At 49.5% G+C, this 13,710-nt stretch overlaps 18 non-coding genes and 2 pseudogenes across 18 annotated transcripts; 2 read left to right on the top strand and 18 right to left on the bottom strand.

Annotated features, from left to right (window-relative positions):
• Positions 1–268: 268 nt before the first annotated feature.
• LOC135022551 (U1 spliceosomal RNA) lies at positions 269–431 on the bottom strand. Its single transcript, XR_010219665.1, has one exon. It is a non-coding gene; the product is annotated as a U1 spliceosomal RNA (small nuclear RNA).
• Positions 432–583: 152 nt separating this feature from the next.
• LOC135022472 (U1 spliceosomal RNA) lies at positions 584–747 on the bottom strand. Its single transcript, XR_010219585.1, has one exon. It is a non-coding gene; the product is annotated as a U1 spliceosomal RNA (small nuclear RNA).
• A 674-nt stretch (positions 748–1,421) lies between these two features.
• Positions 1,422–1,584, bottom strand: LOC135022563 (U1 spliceosomal RNA). The gene has a single exon (XR_010219676.1). It is a non-coding gene; the product is annotated as a U1 spliceosomal RNA (small nuclear RNA).
• A 152-nt stretch (positions 1,585–1,736) lies between these two features.
• Positions 1,737–1,900, bottom strand: LOC135022481 (U1 spliceosomal RNA). Its single transcript, XR_010219594.1, has one exon. It is a non-coding gene; the product is annotated as a U1 spliceosomal RNA (small nuclear RNA).
• Positions 1,901–2,598: 698 nt separating this feature from the next.
• Positions 2,599–2,734, bottom strand: LOC135022606 (U1 spliceosomal RNA; annotated as a pseudogene).
• A 152-nt stretch (positions 2,735–2,886) lies between these two features.
• Positions 2,887–3,050, bottom strand: LOC135022471 (U1 spliceosomal RNA). The gene has a single exon (XR_010219584.1). It is a non-coding gene; the product is annotated as a U1 spliceosomal RNA (small nuclear RNA).
• Positions 3,051–3,724: 674 nt separating this feature from the next.
• On the bottom strand, positions 3,725–3,887 carry LOC135022658 (U1 spliceosomal RNA). The gene has a single exon (XR_010219744.1). It is a non-coding gene; the product is annotated as a U1 spliceosomal RNA (small nuclear RNA).
• Positions 3,888–4,039: 152 nt separating this feature from the next.
• On the bottom strand, positions 4,040–4,203 carry LOC135022729 (U1 spliceosomal RNA). The gene has a single exon (XR_010219802.1). It is a non-coding gene; the product is annotated as a U1 spliceosomal RNA (small nuclear RNA).
• Positions 4,204–4,877: 674 nt separating this feature from the next.
• LOC135022540 (U1 spliceosomal RNA) lies at positions 4,878–5,040 on the bottom strand. Its single transcript, XR_010219654.1, has one exon. It is a non-coding gene; the product is annotated as a U1 spliceosomal RNA (small nuclear RNA).
• Positions 5,041–5,192: 152 nt separating this feature from the next.
• On the bottom strand, positions 5,193–5,356 carry LOC135022422 (U1 spliceosomal RNA). Its single transcript, XR_010219536.1, has one exon. It is a non-coding gene; the product is annotated as a U1 spliceosomal RNA (small nuclear RNA).
• A 698-nt stretch (positions 5,357–6,054) lies between these two features.
• LOC135022605 (U1 spliceosomal RNA) lies at positions 6,055–6,190 on the bottom strand (annotated as a pseudogene).
• A 152-nt stretch (positions 6,191–6,342) lies between these two features.
• LOC135022654 (U1 spliceosomal RNA) lies at positions 6,343–6,506 on the bottom strand. Its single transcript, XR_010219740.1, has one exon. It is a non-coding gene; the product is annotated as a U1 spliceosomal RNA (small nuclear RNA).
• A 3,240-nt stretch (positions 6,507–9,746) lies between these two features.
• Positions 9,747–9,910, bottom strand: LOC135022719 (U1 spliceosomal RNA). The gene has a single exon (XR_010219792.1). It is a non-coding gene; the product is annotated as a U1 spliceosomal RNA (small nuclear RNA).
• A 671-nt stretch (positions 9,911–10,581) lies between these two features.
• On the bottom strand, positions 10,582–10,744 carry LOC135022640 (U1 spliceosomal RNA). The gene has a single exon (XR_010219730.1). It is a non-coding gene; the product is annotated as a U1 spliceosomal RNA (small nuclear RNA).
• Positions 10,745–10,896: 152 nt separating this feature from the next.
• LOC135022429 (U1 spliceosomal RNA) lies at positions 10,897–11,060 on the bottom strand. The gene has a single exon (XR_010219543.1). It is a non-coding gene; the product is annotated as a U1 spliceosomal RNA (small nuclear RNA).
• A 671-nt stretch (positions 11,061–11,731) lies between these two features.
• On the bottom strand, positions 11,732–11,894 carry LOC135022623 (U1 spliceosomal RNA). Its single transcript, XR_010219718.1, has one exon. It is a non-coding gene; the product is annotated as a U1 spliceosomal RNA (small nuclear RNA).
• Positions 11,895–12,046: 152 nt separating this feature from the next.
• On the bottom strand, positions 12,047–12,210 carry LOC135022421 (U1 spliceosomal RNA). The gene has a single exon (XR_010219535.1). It is a non-coding gene; the product is annotated as a U1 spliceosomal RNA (small nuclear RNA).
• Positions 12,211–12,881: 671 nt separating this feature from the next.
• Positions 12,882–13,044, bottom strand: LOC135022558 (U1 spliceosomal RNA). The gene has a single exon (XR_010219671.1). It is a non-coding gene; the product is annotated as a U1 spliceosomal RNA (small nuclear RNA).
• A 144-nt stretch (positions 13,045–13,188) lies between these two features.
• LOC135022682 (U5 spliceosomal RNA) lies at positions 13,189–13,304 on the top strand. The gene has a single exon (XR_010219755.1). It is a non-coding gene; the product is annotated as a U5 spliceosomal RNA (small nuclear RNA).
• Positions 13,305–13,574: 270 nt separating this feature from the next.
• On the top strand, positions 13,575–13,690 carry LOC135022695 (U5 spliceosomal RNA). Its single transcript, XR_010219768.1, has one exon. It is a non-coding gene; the product is annotated as a U5 spliceosomal RNA (small nuclear RNA).
• Positions 13,691–13,710: the final 20 nt, after the last annotated feature.

Below are 13,710 nucleotides of genomic sequence, written 5' to 3'. Positions count from 1 at the left end.
TGGCTATGCCCCAGCCCCTGAAGCATTCAAGCTGATTTCTTGCAGCAGCTTGGCACTGCAACAGCTCCAGAGCTGCTCTGTAAGGCAAGTAAAAGGGTGTGGGCCCTGCAGCACTACCTGTAGTTTGCATTGTGCATTGGAAGGCACAAAGTAAGCAGACGGGAGGAGAAGTCAGGATAGTGCACAAGGGTATAGAAGGGAGCGGCTGAAGAAAAGAGAAGTGGAAACAGACAGCAAACTAGGCTGGAGAGAGACCTGAGACAAAGAGATCTGAATTATACGAGAGCCGACCAGGGGAAACACAAATTATGCAGTCAAGTTTCCCACATTTGGGGAAATCGCAGGAGCAGCACACCCAGAGTACAATGGGTGAGCCTTGCCCTGGGAGAAGCACCTTCATGATCATAGTATCTCACCTGGCAGGTAAGTAGGAGTTGGGCTAGAGCTGGGGAGGGTCGCTGCTCGGGCACCCCCCTGTAAAGTGAAGGAGATCCAACTGAGGCAGCACAAGGGAACTCTCGAAAGAAGAACAAGGCTAAAGGAAAATCTGAGACAAAGAAATCTGACTTTTACCAGAGCTGACCAGAGGAAAGCACAAACACAGTCTCCCACTACCACAAATAATGCAGTCAAGTTTCCCACATTTGGGGAAATCACAGGGGTCAGCATACCCAAAATGCAATGAATGAACCTCACCCTGGGAGAAAAATCTTCATGACCATGGTATCTCCTATGCAAAATAAGTATGATTTGGAATAGGGCTGGGGAGGGCCGCTGCTCATGCACATCTCTGTCAAGTAAAGGAGATTCAACTGAGGCAGCACAAGGGAACTCTCATCTTGGGACAACAACTGCAGGGAGAACATATATTTTCAGATGAACATGGGAGGGCAGAAGGCTGCCTAATACTGAAGCACCCCCAAACAACAAACCAAATGCAACAACTAGTGCAAGCATTCCTGGGGGAAGGCCTGCCGCAGATGGATTTGCATATGGTGATGTCATCCAAGCAGTGGGTCAAAGTTGGCTTCAACCCTCGTCTGCATATGAAAAGAGAAAAGGGGCGTGCAGGGCATGGTGGCCTTTTGCGGCGCTTGGCTGACCCCTAGTTTGCATTAAACACCTCCACCCTCCTTTGGTGTGGGGCTCATGTTGGCTATGCCCCAGCCCCTGAAGCATTCAAGCTGATTTCTTGCAGCAGCTGGGCACTGTAACAGCTCCAGAGCTGCTCTGTAAGGCAAGTAAAAGGGTCTGGGCCCTGCAGCACTACCTGTAGATCGCATTGTGCGTTGGAAGGCACAAAGTAAGCAGACAGGAGGAGAAGTCAGGATAGTGCGCAAGGGCATAGAAGGGAGCGGCTCAAGAAAAGAGAAGTGGAAACAGACAGCAAACTAGGCTGGAGAGAGACCTGAGACAAAGAGATCTGAATTATACGAGAGCCGACCAGGGGAAACACAAATTATGCAGTCAAGTTTCCCACATTTGGGGAAATCGCAGGGGCAGCACACCCAGAGTGCAATGGGTGAGCCTTGCCCTGGGAGAAGCACCTTCATAATCATAGTATCTCACCTGGCAGGTAAGTAGGAGTTGGGCTAGAGCTGGGGAGGGTCGCTGTTCGGGCACCCCCCTGTGAAGTGAAGGAGATCCAACTGAGGTAGCACAAGGGAACTCTCGAAAGAAGAACAAGGCTAGAGGAAGATCTGAGACAAAGAAATCTGACTTTTTCCAGAGCTGACCAGAGGAAAGCACAAACACAGTCCCCCACTACCACAAATAATGCTGTCGAGTTTCCCACATTTGGGGAAATCACAGGGGTCAGCATACCCAGAATGCAATGAATGAACCTCACCTTGGGAGAACAATCTTCATGACCATGGTATCGCCTATGCAAAATAAGTATGATTTGGGATAGGGCTGGGGAGGGCCGCTGCTCAGGCACATCTCTGTCAAGTAAAGGAGATTCAACTGAGGCAGCACAAGGGAACTCTCATCTGGGGACAACAACTGCAGGGAGAACACATATTTTCAGATGAACATGTGAGGGCAGAAGGCTGCCTAATACTGAAGCACCCCCAAACAACAAACCAAATGCAACAACTAGTGCAAGCATTCCTGGGGGAAGGCCTGCAGCAGATGGATTTGCATATGGTGATGTCATCCAAGCAGTGGGTCAAAGTTGGCTTCAACCCTCGTCTGCATATGAAAAGAGAAAAGGGGCGTGCAGGGCATGGCGGCCTTTTGCAGCGCTTGGATGACCCCTAGTTCGCATTACACACCTCCACCCTCCTTCGGTGTGGGGCTCATGTTGGCTATGCCCCAGCCCCTGAAGCATTCAAGCTGATTTCTTGCAGCAGCTGGGCACTGTAACTGCTCCAGAGCTACTCTGTAAGGCAAGTAAAAGGGTGTGGACCCTGCAGCACTACCTGTAGTTCGCATTGTGCGTTGGAAGGCACGAAGTAAGCAGACGGGAGAAGTCAGGATAGTGCGCAAGGGCATAGAAGGGAGCGGCTCAAGAAAAGAGAAGTGGAAACAGACAGCAAACTAGGCTGGAGAGAGACCTGAGACAAAGAGATCTGAATTATACGAGAGCCGACGAGGGGAAACACAAATTATGCAGTCAAGTTTCCCACATTTGGGGAAATCGCAGGAGCAGCACACCCAGAGTGCAATGGTTGAGCCTTGCCCTGGGAGAAGCACCTTCATGATCATAGTATCTCACCTGGCAGGTAAGTAGGAGTTGGGCTAGAGCTGGGGAGGGTCGCTGCTCGGGTTCCCCCCTGTGAAGTGAAGGAGATCCAACTGAGGCAGCACCAGGGAACTCTTGAAAGAAGAACAAGGCTAGAGGAAGATCTGAGACAAAGAAATCTGACTTTTACCAGAGCTGACCAGAGGAAAGCACAAACACAGTCTCCCACTACCACAAATAATGCAGTCAAGTTTCCCACATTTGGGGAAATCACAGGGGTCAGCATACCCAAAATGCAATGAATGAACCTCACCCTGGGAGAAAAATCTTCATGACCATGGTATCTCCTATGCAAAATAAGTATGATTTGGAATAGGGCTGGGGAGGGCCGCTGCTCATGCACATCTCTGTCAAGTAAAGGAGATTCAACTGAGGCAGCACAAGGGAACTCTCATCTTGGGACAACAACTGCAGGGAGAACATATATTTTCAGATGAACATGGGAGGGCAGAAGACTGCCTAATACTGAAGCACCCCCAAACAACAAACCAAATGCAACAACTAGTGCAAGCATTCCTGGGGGAAGGCCTGCCGCAGATGGATTTGCATATGGTGATGTCATCCAAGCAGTGGGTCAAAGTTGGCTTCAACCCTCGTCTGCATATGAAAAGAGAAAAGGGGCGTGCAGGGCATGGTGGCCTTTTGCGGCGCTTGGCTGACCCCTAGTTTGCATTAAACACCTCCACCCTCCTTTGGTGTGGGGCTCATGTTGGCTATGACCCAGCCCCTGAAGCATTCAAGCTGATTTCTTGCAGCAGCTGGGCACTGTAACAGCTCCAGAGCTGCTCTGTAAGGCAAGTAAAAGGGTGTGGGCCCTGCAGCACTACCTGTAGTTCGCATTGTGCGTTGGAAGGCACAAAGTAAGCAGACAGGAGGAGAAGTCAGGATAGTGCGCAAGGGCATAGAAGGGAGCGGCTCAAGAAAAGAGAAGTGGAAACAGACAGCAAACTAGGCTGGAGAGAGACCTGAGACAAAGAGATCTGAATTATACGAGAGCCGACCAGGGGAAACACAAATTATACAGTCAAGTTTCCCACATTTGGGGAAATCGCAGGAGCAGCACACCCAGAGTGGAAAGGGTTAGCCTTGCCCTGGGAGAAGCACCTTCATGATCATAGTATCTCACCTGGCAGGTAAGTAGGAGTTGGGCTAGAGCTGGGGAGGGTCGCTGCTCGGGTACCCCCCTGTAAAGTGAAGGAGATCCAACTAAGGCAGCACAAGGGAACTCTCGAAAGAAGAACAAGGCTAGAGGAAAATCTGAGGCAAAGAAATCTGACTTTTACCAGAGCTGACCAGAGGAAAGCACAAACACAGTCCCCCACTACCACAAATAATGCAGCTGAGTTTCCCACATTTGGGGAAATCACAGGGGTCAGCATACCCAAAATGCAATGAATGAACCTCACCCTGGGAGAAAAATCTTCATGACCATGGTATCTCCTATGCAAAATAAGTATGATTTGGAATAGGGCTGGGGAGGGCCGCTGCTCATGCACATCTCTGTCAAGTAAAGGAGATTTAACTGAGGCAGCACAAGGGAACTCTCATCTGGGGACAACAACTGCAGGGAGAACACGTATTTTCAGATGAACATGGGAGGGCAGAAGGCTGCCTAATACTGAAGCACCCCCAAACAACAAACCAAATGCAACAACTAGTGCAAGCATTCCTGGGGGAAGTTCTGCAGAAGACGGATTTGCATACGGTGATGTCATCCAAGCAGTGGGTCAAAGTTGGCTTCAACCCTCATCTGCATATGAAAAGAGAAAAGGGGCGTGCAGGGCATGGCGGCCTTTTGCGGTGCTTGGATGACCCCTAGTTCGCATTAAACACCTCCACCCTCCTTTGGTGTGGGGCTCATGTTGGCCATGCCCCATCCCCTGAAGCATTCAAGCTGATTTCTTGCAGCAGCTGGGCACTGTAACAGCTCCAGAGCTGCTCTGTAAGGCAAGTAAAAGGGTGTGGGCCCTGCAGCACTACCTGTAGTTTGCATTGTGCATTGGAAGGCACAAAGTAAGCAGACGGGAGGAGAAGTCAGGATAGTGCACAAGGGTATAGAAGGGAGCGGCTGAAGAAAAGAGAAGTGGAAACAGACAGCAAACTAGGCTGGAGAGAGACCTGAGACAAAGAGATCTGAATTATACGAGAGCCGACCAAGGGAAACACAAATTATGCAGTCAAGTTTCCCACATTTGGGGAAATCGCAGGGGCAGCACACCCAGAGTGCAATGGGTGAGCCTTGCCCTGGGAGAAGCACCTTCATGATCATAGTATCTCACCTGGCAGGTAAGTAGGAGTTGGGCTAGAGCTGGGGAGGGTCGCTGTTCGGGCACCCCCCTGTCAAGTGAAAGAGATCCAACTGAGGCAGCACAAGGGAACTCTCGAAAGAAGAACAAGGCTAGAGGAAGATCTGAGACAAAGAAATCTGACTTTTTCCAGAGCTGGCCAGAGGAAAGCACAAACACAGTCCCCCACTACCACAAATAATGCAGTCGAGTTTCCCACATTTGGGGAAATCACAGGGGTCAGCATACCCAGAATGCAATGAATGAACCTCACCCTGGGAGAACAATCTTCATGACCATGGTATCGCCTATGCAAAATAAGTATGATTTGGGATAGGGCTGGGGAGGGCCGCTGCTCAGGCACATCTCTGTCAAGTAAAGGAGATTCAACTGAGGCAGCACAAGGGAACTCTCATCTGGGGACAACAACTGCAGGGAGAACACATATTTTCAGATGAACATGTGAGGACAGAAGGCTGCCTAATACTGAAGCACCCCCAAACAACAAACCAAATGCAACAACTAGTGCAAGCATTCCTGGGGGAAGGCCTGCAGCAGATGGATTTGCATATGGTGATGTCATCCAAGCAGTGGGTCAAAGTTGGCTTCAACCCTCGTCTGCATATGAAAAGAGAAAAGGGGCGTGCAGGGCATGGCGGCCTTTTGCAGCGCTTGGATGACCCCTAGTTTGCATTACACACCTCCTCCCTCCTTCGGTGTGGGGCTCATGTTGGCTATGCCCCAGCCCCTGAAGCATTCAAGCTGATTTCTTGCAGCAGCTGGGCACTGTAACTGCTCCAGAGCTACTCTGTAAGGCAAGTAAAAGGGTGTGGGCCCTGCAGCACTACCTGTAGTTCGCATTGTGCGTTGGAAGGCACGAAGTAAGCAGACGGGAGAAGTCAGGATAGTGCGCAAGGGCATAGAAGGGAGCGGCTCAAGAAAAGAGAAGTGGAAACAGACAGCAAACTAGGCTGGAGAGAGACCTGAGACAAAGAGATCTGAATTATACGAGAGCCGACGAGGGGAAACACAAATTATGCAGTCAAGTTTCCCACATTTGGGGAAATCGCAGGAGCAGCACACCCAGAGTGCAATGGTTGAGCCTTGCCCTGGGAGAAGCACCTTCATGATCATAGTATCTCACCTGGCAGGTAAGTAGGAGTTGGGCTAGAGCTGGGGAGGGTCGCTGCTCGGGTTCCCCCCTGTGAAGTGAAGGAGATCCAACTGAAGCAGCACCAGGGAACTCTCGAAAGAAGAACAAGGCTAGAGGAAGATCTGAGACAAAGATTTCTGACTTTTACCAGAGCTGACCAGAGGAAAGCACAAACACAGTCCCCCACTACCACAAATAATGCAGTCGAGTTTCCCACATTTGGGAAAATCACAGGGGTCAGCATACCCAGAATGCAATGAATGAACCTCACCCTGGGAGAACAATCTTCATGACCATGGTATCTCCTATGCAAAATAAGTATGATTTGGGATAGGGCTGGTGAGGGCCGCTGCTCAGGCACATCTCTGTCAAGTAAAGGAGATTCAACTGAGGCAGCACAAGGGAACTCTCATCTGGGGACAACAACTGCAGGGAGACCACATCTTTTCAGATGAACATGGGAGGGCGGAAGGCAGCCTAATACTGAAGCACCATCAAATATCAAACCATGGCCCTCATTCCGAGTTGATCGCTCGCAAGGCGATTTTAGCAGAGTTACACACGCTAAGCCGCCGCCTACTGGGAGTGAATCTTAGCTTCTTAAAATTGCGACCGATGTATTCGCAATATTGCGATTACAAACTACTTAGCAGTTTCAGAGTAGCTTCAGACTTACTCGGCATCTGCGATCAGTTCAGTGCTTGTCGTTCCTGGTTTGACGTCACAAACACTCCCAGAGTTCGCCCAGACACTCCCCCGTTTCTCCGGCCACTCCTGCGTTTTTTCCGGAAACTGTAGCGTTTTTTCCCACACGCCCATAAAACGGCCTGTTTCCGCCCAGTAACACCCATTTCCTGTCAATCACATTACGATCGCCGGAGCGAAGAAAAAGCCGTGAGTAAAAATACTTTCTTCATTGTAAAATTACTTGGCGCAGTCGCAGTGCGAATATTGCGCATGCGTACTAAGCAGAATTTCACTGCGATGCGATGAAATTTACAGAGCGAACGACTCGGAATGAGGGCCCATATGCAACAACTAGTACAAGCACTCCTGGGGGAAGGTCTGCAGCAGACGGATTTGCATACGGTGATGTAAATCCAAGCAGTGGGCCAAAGTTGACTGGAACCCTCATCTGCATATGAAAAGAGAAAAGGGGCATGCAGGGCATGGCGGCCTTTTGCAGTGCTTGGATGACCCCTAGTTCGCATTAAACACCTCCACCCTCCTTTGGTGTGGGGCTCATGTTGGCCATGCCCCATCCCCTGATGCATTCAAGCTGATTTCTTGCAGCAGCTGGGCACTGTAACAGCTCCAGAGCTGTTCTGTAAGGCAAGTAAAAGGGTGTGGGCCCTGCAGCACCACCTGTTGTTCGCATTGTGCGTTGGAAGGCACAAATTAAGCAGACGGGAGGAGAAGTCAGGATAGTGCGCAAGGGCATTCTTTTCTCTTAGTCCGGGGGCAAGGCTTCAAAATGGGGTCTGCAACGGAGGAGACACAGGGGGCGTGGTCACAGCAGCTTTTCTCTACAGTCTGCACCAGCAGGAGCCTACACCATTTTTTATGATCACGCTGAACTGCAGTGCGACTGCAATTACAGCATGGTCAAGAAGGGAGGCGTCATGCTGGGTGGCCATGCCCTGTCACTGTGCAGGAGCCAGCACCGCTCACACACTAGTCCCCGGGTGCAGCCCCCAACCCCCGGGACACCCGGAGCAACAAAATGTAGATTCAGGCCACCAGGCCACGCCCCTACCTATGAAACCATGCCTCCTTTTTACCATTGCGCTGTTTATCTGCGCGCACTGCATTACAATCTCCCTCGCCACCTCTCTGGGTGTCACCAGTGATAGTGACACCTCTGCCATGCTTGTAGCAGCTGGTCCTAAGATCTACGCCTCAAGCCCTGAGTGTTTGCCCTTGTGACTTGTTGATCATCATAGCGAAGCAGATGCTTACAGAAAACTGCAGGGGCTTAGATTGAAAATAAAAACAATTGATGGGTATAAGGTAGAGAGGAGCGGGTTCGGTTCTCCGAGAACCGAATTCCCCACGAACTCCACGTGGTTTACATTGGTCCGAGGCAGGCTCGGTTGTTCCTGCCTGACTCGGAAAACCTGAACAAGGGAAAATGTCATCATCCCGCTGTCAGATTCTCGTGAGATTCGGATTCCATATAAAGAGCTGCGCGTTGCTGCCATTTTTACTCGTGCATTGAAGAGAGAGCGGAGAGGACGTGGCTATGTTCTCTCAGTGGAAATCTCAATATCAGTGCTCAGTATCAGTGGTTACTTATTGCTGCTCAGTAATACTAGTAGTGTGTCTCTCCTGCTCAGTGTCAGTTCTCAGTAGTATCCTCATCAGTGCTCAGTATCACTGCTCATTGTCTTGTGCTGCATTGTGGTGCTCAGCATACTACAGTACATTACTAATAGTCCAGTGCTGCATCTTGCTGCTCAGTGTCAGTTCTAGTATCCTCATCAGTGCTCACTATCACTGCTCATTGCATTGTGGTGTTCTGTATACTACAGTAACATAGTAATATAGTATATATAGAGGAGCGGGTTCGGTTCTCCGAGAACCGAATTCCCGACGAACTCCACGTGGTTTACACTGGTCCGAGGCAGGCTCGGTTGTTCCCGCCTGACTCGGAAAACCTGAACAAGGGAAAATGTCATCATCCCGCTGTCGGATTCTCGCGAGATTCGGATTCCATATAAAGAGCTGCGCGTTGCCGCCATTTTTACTCGTGCATTGAAGAGAGAGCGGAGAGGACGTGGCTATGTTCTCTCAGTGGAAATCTCAATATCAGTGCTCAGTATCAGTGGTTACTTATTGCTGCTCAGTAATACTAGTAGTGTGTCTCTCCTGCTCAGTGTCAGTTCTCAGTAGTATCCTCATCAGTGCTCAGTATCACTGCTCATTGTCTTGTGCTGCATTGTGGTGCTCAGCATACTACAGTACATTACTAATAGTCCAGTGCTGCATCTTGCTGCTCAGTGTCAGTTCTAGTATCCTCATCAGTGCTCACTATCACTGCTCATTACATTGTGGTGTTCTGTATACTACAGTAACATAGTAATATAGTAACATATGGTAACATAGTTTTTGAGGTTGAATAGAGGCAAATTGCCCATCGTGTTCAACCTGTTTTAAGTTGTGATGATTCTACATACTTGCTGAATAATGTTTTATGACTAGTTAGCTACTATAACTCATGTTACCCCCGGATTAACCATGTTGATATTTTAAGTATTATAACCTTGGATAGCTTTTTCATTCAGAAATGTATCCATTCCTTTTTTAAATCCAATTACAGAGTCCGCCATTACCACCTTCCCTGGCAGGGAATTCCACATCCTGATTGCCCTAACAGTGAAGATCATAGTATCTCACCTGGCAGGTAAGTAGGAGTTGGGCTAGAGCTGTGGAGGATTGCTGCTCGGGCACCCCCTGTCAAGTGAAGGAGATCCAACTGAGGCAGCACAAGGGAACTCTCGAAAGAAGAACAAGGCTAGAGGAAGATCTGAGACAAAGAAATCTGACTTTTACCAGAGCTGACCAGAGGAAAGCACAAACACAGTCCCCCACTACCACAAATAATGCAGTCGAGTTTCCCACATTTGGGGAAATCACAGGGGTCAGCATACCCAGAGTGCAATGAATGAACCTCACCCTGGGAGAACAATCTTCATGACCATGGTATCTCCTATGCAAAATAAGTATGATTTGGGATAGGGCTGGGGAGGGCCGCTGCTCAGGCACATCTCTGTCAAGTAAAGGAGATTCAACTGAGGCAGCACAAGGGAACTCTCATCTGGGGACAACAACTGCAGGGAGAACACATATTTTCAGATGAACATGGGAGGGCAGAAGGCTGCCTAATACTGAAGCACCCCCAAACAACAAACCAAATGCAACTACTAGTGCAAGCATTCCTGGGGGAAGGCCTGCAGCAGACGGATTTGCATATGGTGATGTCATCCAAGCAGTGGGTCAAAGTTGGATTCAACCCTCGTCTGCATATGAAAATAAAAAAGGGGTGTGCAGGGCATGGCTGCCTTTTGCGGCGCTTGGATGACCCCTAGTTCGCATTAAACACCTCCACCCTCCTTCGGTGTGGGGCTCATGTTGGCTATGCCCCAGCCCCTGAAGCATTCAAGCTGATTTCTTGCAGCAGCTGGGCACTGTAACAGCTCCAGAGCTGCTCTGTAAAGCAAGTAAAAGGGTGTGGGCCCTGCAGCACTACCTGTAGTTTGCATTGTGCATTGGAAGGCACAAAGTAAGCAGACGGGAGAAGTAAGGATAGTGCGCAAGGCCATAGAATGGAGCGGCTTAAGAAAAGAGAAGTGGAAACAGACAGCAAACTAGGCTGGAGAGAGACCTGAGACAAAGAGATCTGAATTATACGAGAGCCGACCAGGGGAAACACAAATTATGCAGTCAAGTTTCCCACATTTGGGGAAATCGCAGGGGCAGCAAATCCAGAGTGCAATGGGTGAGCCTTGCCCTGGGAGAAGCACCTTCATGATTATAGTATCTCACCTGGCAGGTAAGTAGAAGTTGGGCTAGAGCTGGGGAGGGTCGCTGCTCGGGCACCCCCCTGTCAAGTGAAGGAGATCCAACTGAGGCAGCACAAGGGAACTCTCGAAAGAAGAACAAGGCTAGAGGAAGAACTGAAACAAAGAAATCTGACTTTTACCAGAGCTGACCAGAGGTAAGCACAAACACAGTCCCCCACTACCACAAATAATGCAGTTGAGTTTCCCACATTTGGGGAAATCACAGGGGTCAGCATACCCAGAATGCAATGAATGAACCTCACCCTGGGAGAACAATCTTCAAGACCATGGTCTCTCCTATGCAAAATAAGTATGATTTGGGATAGGGCTGGGGAGGGCCGCTGCTCAGGCACATCTCTGTCAAGTAAAGGAGATTCAACTGAGGCAGCACAAGGGAACTCTCATCTGGGGACAACAACTGCAGGGAGAACACATATTTTCAGATGAACATGGGAGGGCAGAAGGCTGCCTAATACTGAAGCACCCCCAAACAACAAACCAAATGCTACAACTAGTGCAAGCATTCCTGGGGGAAGGCCTGCAGCAGATGGATTTGCATATGGTGATGCCATCCAAGCAGTGGGTCAAAGTTGGCTTCAACCCTCGTCTGCATATGAAAAGAGAAAAGGGGCGTGCAGGGCATGGCGGCCTTTTGCGGCGCTTGGATGACCCCTAGTTAGCATTACACACCTCCACCCTCCTTCGGTGTGGGGCTCATGTTGGCTATGCCCCAGCCCCTGAAGCATTCAAGCTGATTTCTTGCAGCAGCTGGGCACTGTAACTGCTCCAGAGCTGCTCTGTAAGGCAAGTAAAAGGGTGTGGGCCCTGCAGCACTACCTGTAGATTGCATTGTGCGTTGGAAGGCACGAAGTAAGCAGACGGGAGAAGTCAGGATAGTGCGCAAGGGCATAGAAGGGAGCGGCTCAAGAAAAGAGAAGTGGAAACAGACAGCAAACTAGGCTGGAGATAGACCTGAGACAAAGAGATCTGAATTATACGAGAGCCGACCAAGGGAAACACAAATTATGCAGTCAAGTTTCCCACATTTGGGGAAATCACAGGGGCAGCACAACCAGAGTGCAATGGGTGAGCCTTGCCCTGGGAGAAGCACCTTCATGATCATAGTATCTCACCTGGCAGGTAAGTAGGAGTTGGGCTAGAGCTGGGGAGGGTCGCTGCTCGGGCACCCCCCTGTCAAGTGAAAGAGATCCAACTGAGGCAGCACAAGGGAACTCTCGAAAGAAGAACAAGGCTAGAGGAAGATCTGAGATAAAGAAATCTGATTTTTACCAGAGCTGACCAGAGGAAAGCACAAACACAGTCCCCCACTACCACAAATAATGCAGTCGAGTTTCCCACATTTGGGGAAATCACAGGGGTCAGCATACCCAGAATGCAATGAATGAACCTCACCCTGGGAGAACAATCTTCATGACCATGGTATCGCCTATGCAAAATAAGTATGATTTGGGATAGGGCTGGGGAGGGCCGCTGCTCAGGCACATCTCTGTCAAGTAAAGGAGATTCAACTGAGGCAGCACAAGGGAACTCTCATCTGGGGACAACAACTGCAGGGAGAACATATATTTTCAGATGAACATGGGAGGGCAGAAGGCTGCCTAATACTGAAGCACCCCCAAACAACAAACCAAATGCAACAACTAGTGCAAGCATTCCTGGGGGAAGGCCTGCAGCAGATGGATTTGCATATGGTGATGTCATCCAAACAGTGGGTCAAAGTTGGCTTCAACCCTCGTCTGCATATGAAAAGAGACAAGGGGCGTGCAGGGCATGGCGGCCTTTTGCGGCGCTTGGATGACCCCTAGTTCGCATTACACACCTCCACCCTCCTTCGGTGTGGGGCTCATGTTGGCTATTCCCCAGCCCCTGAAGCATTCAAGCTGATTTCTTGCAGCAGCTGGGCACTGTAACTGCTCCAGAGACGCTCTGTAAGGCAAGTAAAAGGGTGTGGGTCCTGCAGCACTACCTGTAGTTTGCATTGTGCGTTGGAAGGCACAAAGTAAGCAGACGGGAGAAGTCAGGATAGTGCGCAAGGGCATAGAAGGGAGCGGCTCAAGAAAAGAGAAGTAGAAACAGACAGCAAACTAGGCTGGAGAGAGACCTGAGACAAAGAGATCTGAATTATACGAGAGCCGACCAGGGGAAACACAAATTATGCAGTCAAGTTTCCCACATTTGGGGAAATCGCAGAAGCAGCACACCCAGAGTGCAATGGGTGAGCCTTGCCCTGGGAGAAGCACCTTCATGATCATAGTATCTCACCTGGCAGGTAAGTAGGAGTTGGGCTAGAGCTGGGGAGGGTCGCTGCTCGAGCATCCCCCTGTCAAGTAAAGGAGATTCAACTGAGGCAGCACAAGGGAACTCTCATCTGGGGACAACAACTGCAGGGAGAGCACATATTTTCAGATAAAAATCTTGGTCATGCTCTGGTTTCTCTTCAGAACGAACAAATCTTTCGCCTTTTACTAAAGATTTCCGTGGAGAGGAGCAAAACCGAGTTTTATCTCAATTTTTGCATGCCCCATCTTTTTGGGGTTTCTTTTATCGGTTTAAAGATAGAATGAGTGTGCTTTAATGTAAGCTCATTTGCATAGAAATGACAGTAAATGTTTGTTTCTTTTCAAACAGAACTTTCTTGACCATGCTACTTGCTTGAAAGATCTGGGAGCACATGGAATACAGTACAAACCATGCTTATAGCAAGGAGAAGACAGGTGAGAAATCTGCTTTCTTTCAAATTGGGCGCTCACTTTGATCTGAATGAGGACTGCTGGCACGGCACTCAGGCGACAGGTGGAATCTTGGTCATGCTCTGGTTTCTCTTCAGAACGAACAAATCTTTCGCCTTTTACTAAAGATTTCCGTGGAGAGGAGCAAAACTGAGTTTTATCTCAATTTTTGCATGTCCCATATTATTGGGGTTTCTTTTATCGGATTAAAGAC

The sequence above is a fragment of the Pseudophryne corroboree genome, unplaced genomic scaffold, assembly GCF_028390025.1.
Source record: "Pseudophryne corroboree isolate aPseCor3 unplaced genomic scaffold, aPseCor3.hap2 scaffold_388, whole genome shotgun sequence".
NCBI classification, from domain to species: Eukaryota; Metazoa; Chordata; class Amphibia; order Anura; family Myobatrachidae; genus Pseudophryne; species Pseudophryne corroboree.
The sequence above is the reverse complement of the archived record's forward strand: the minus strand, read 5'-3'. Positions and strand labels throughout refer to the sequence as shown.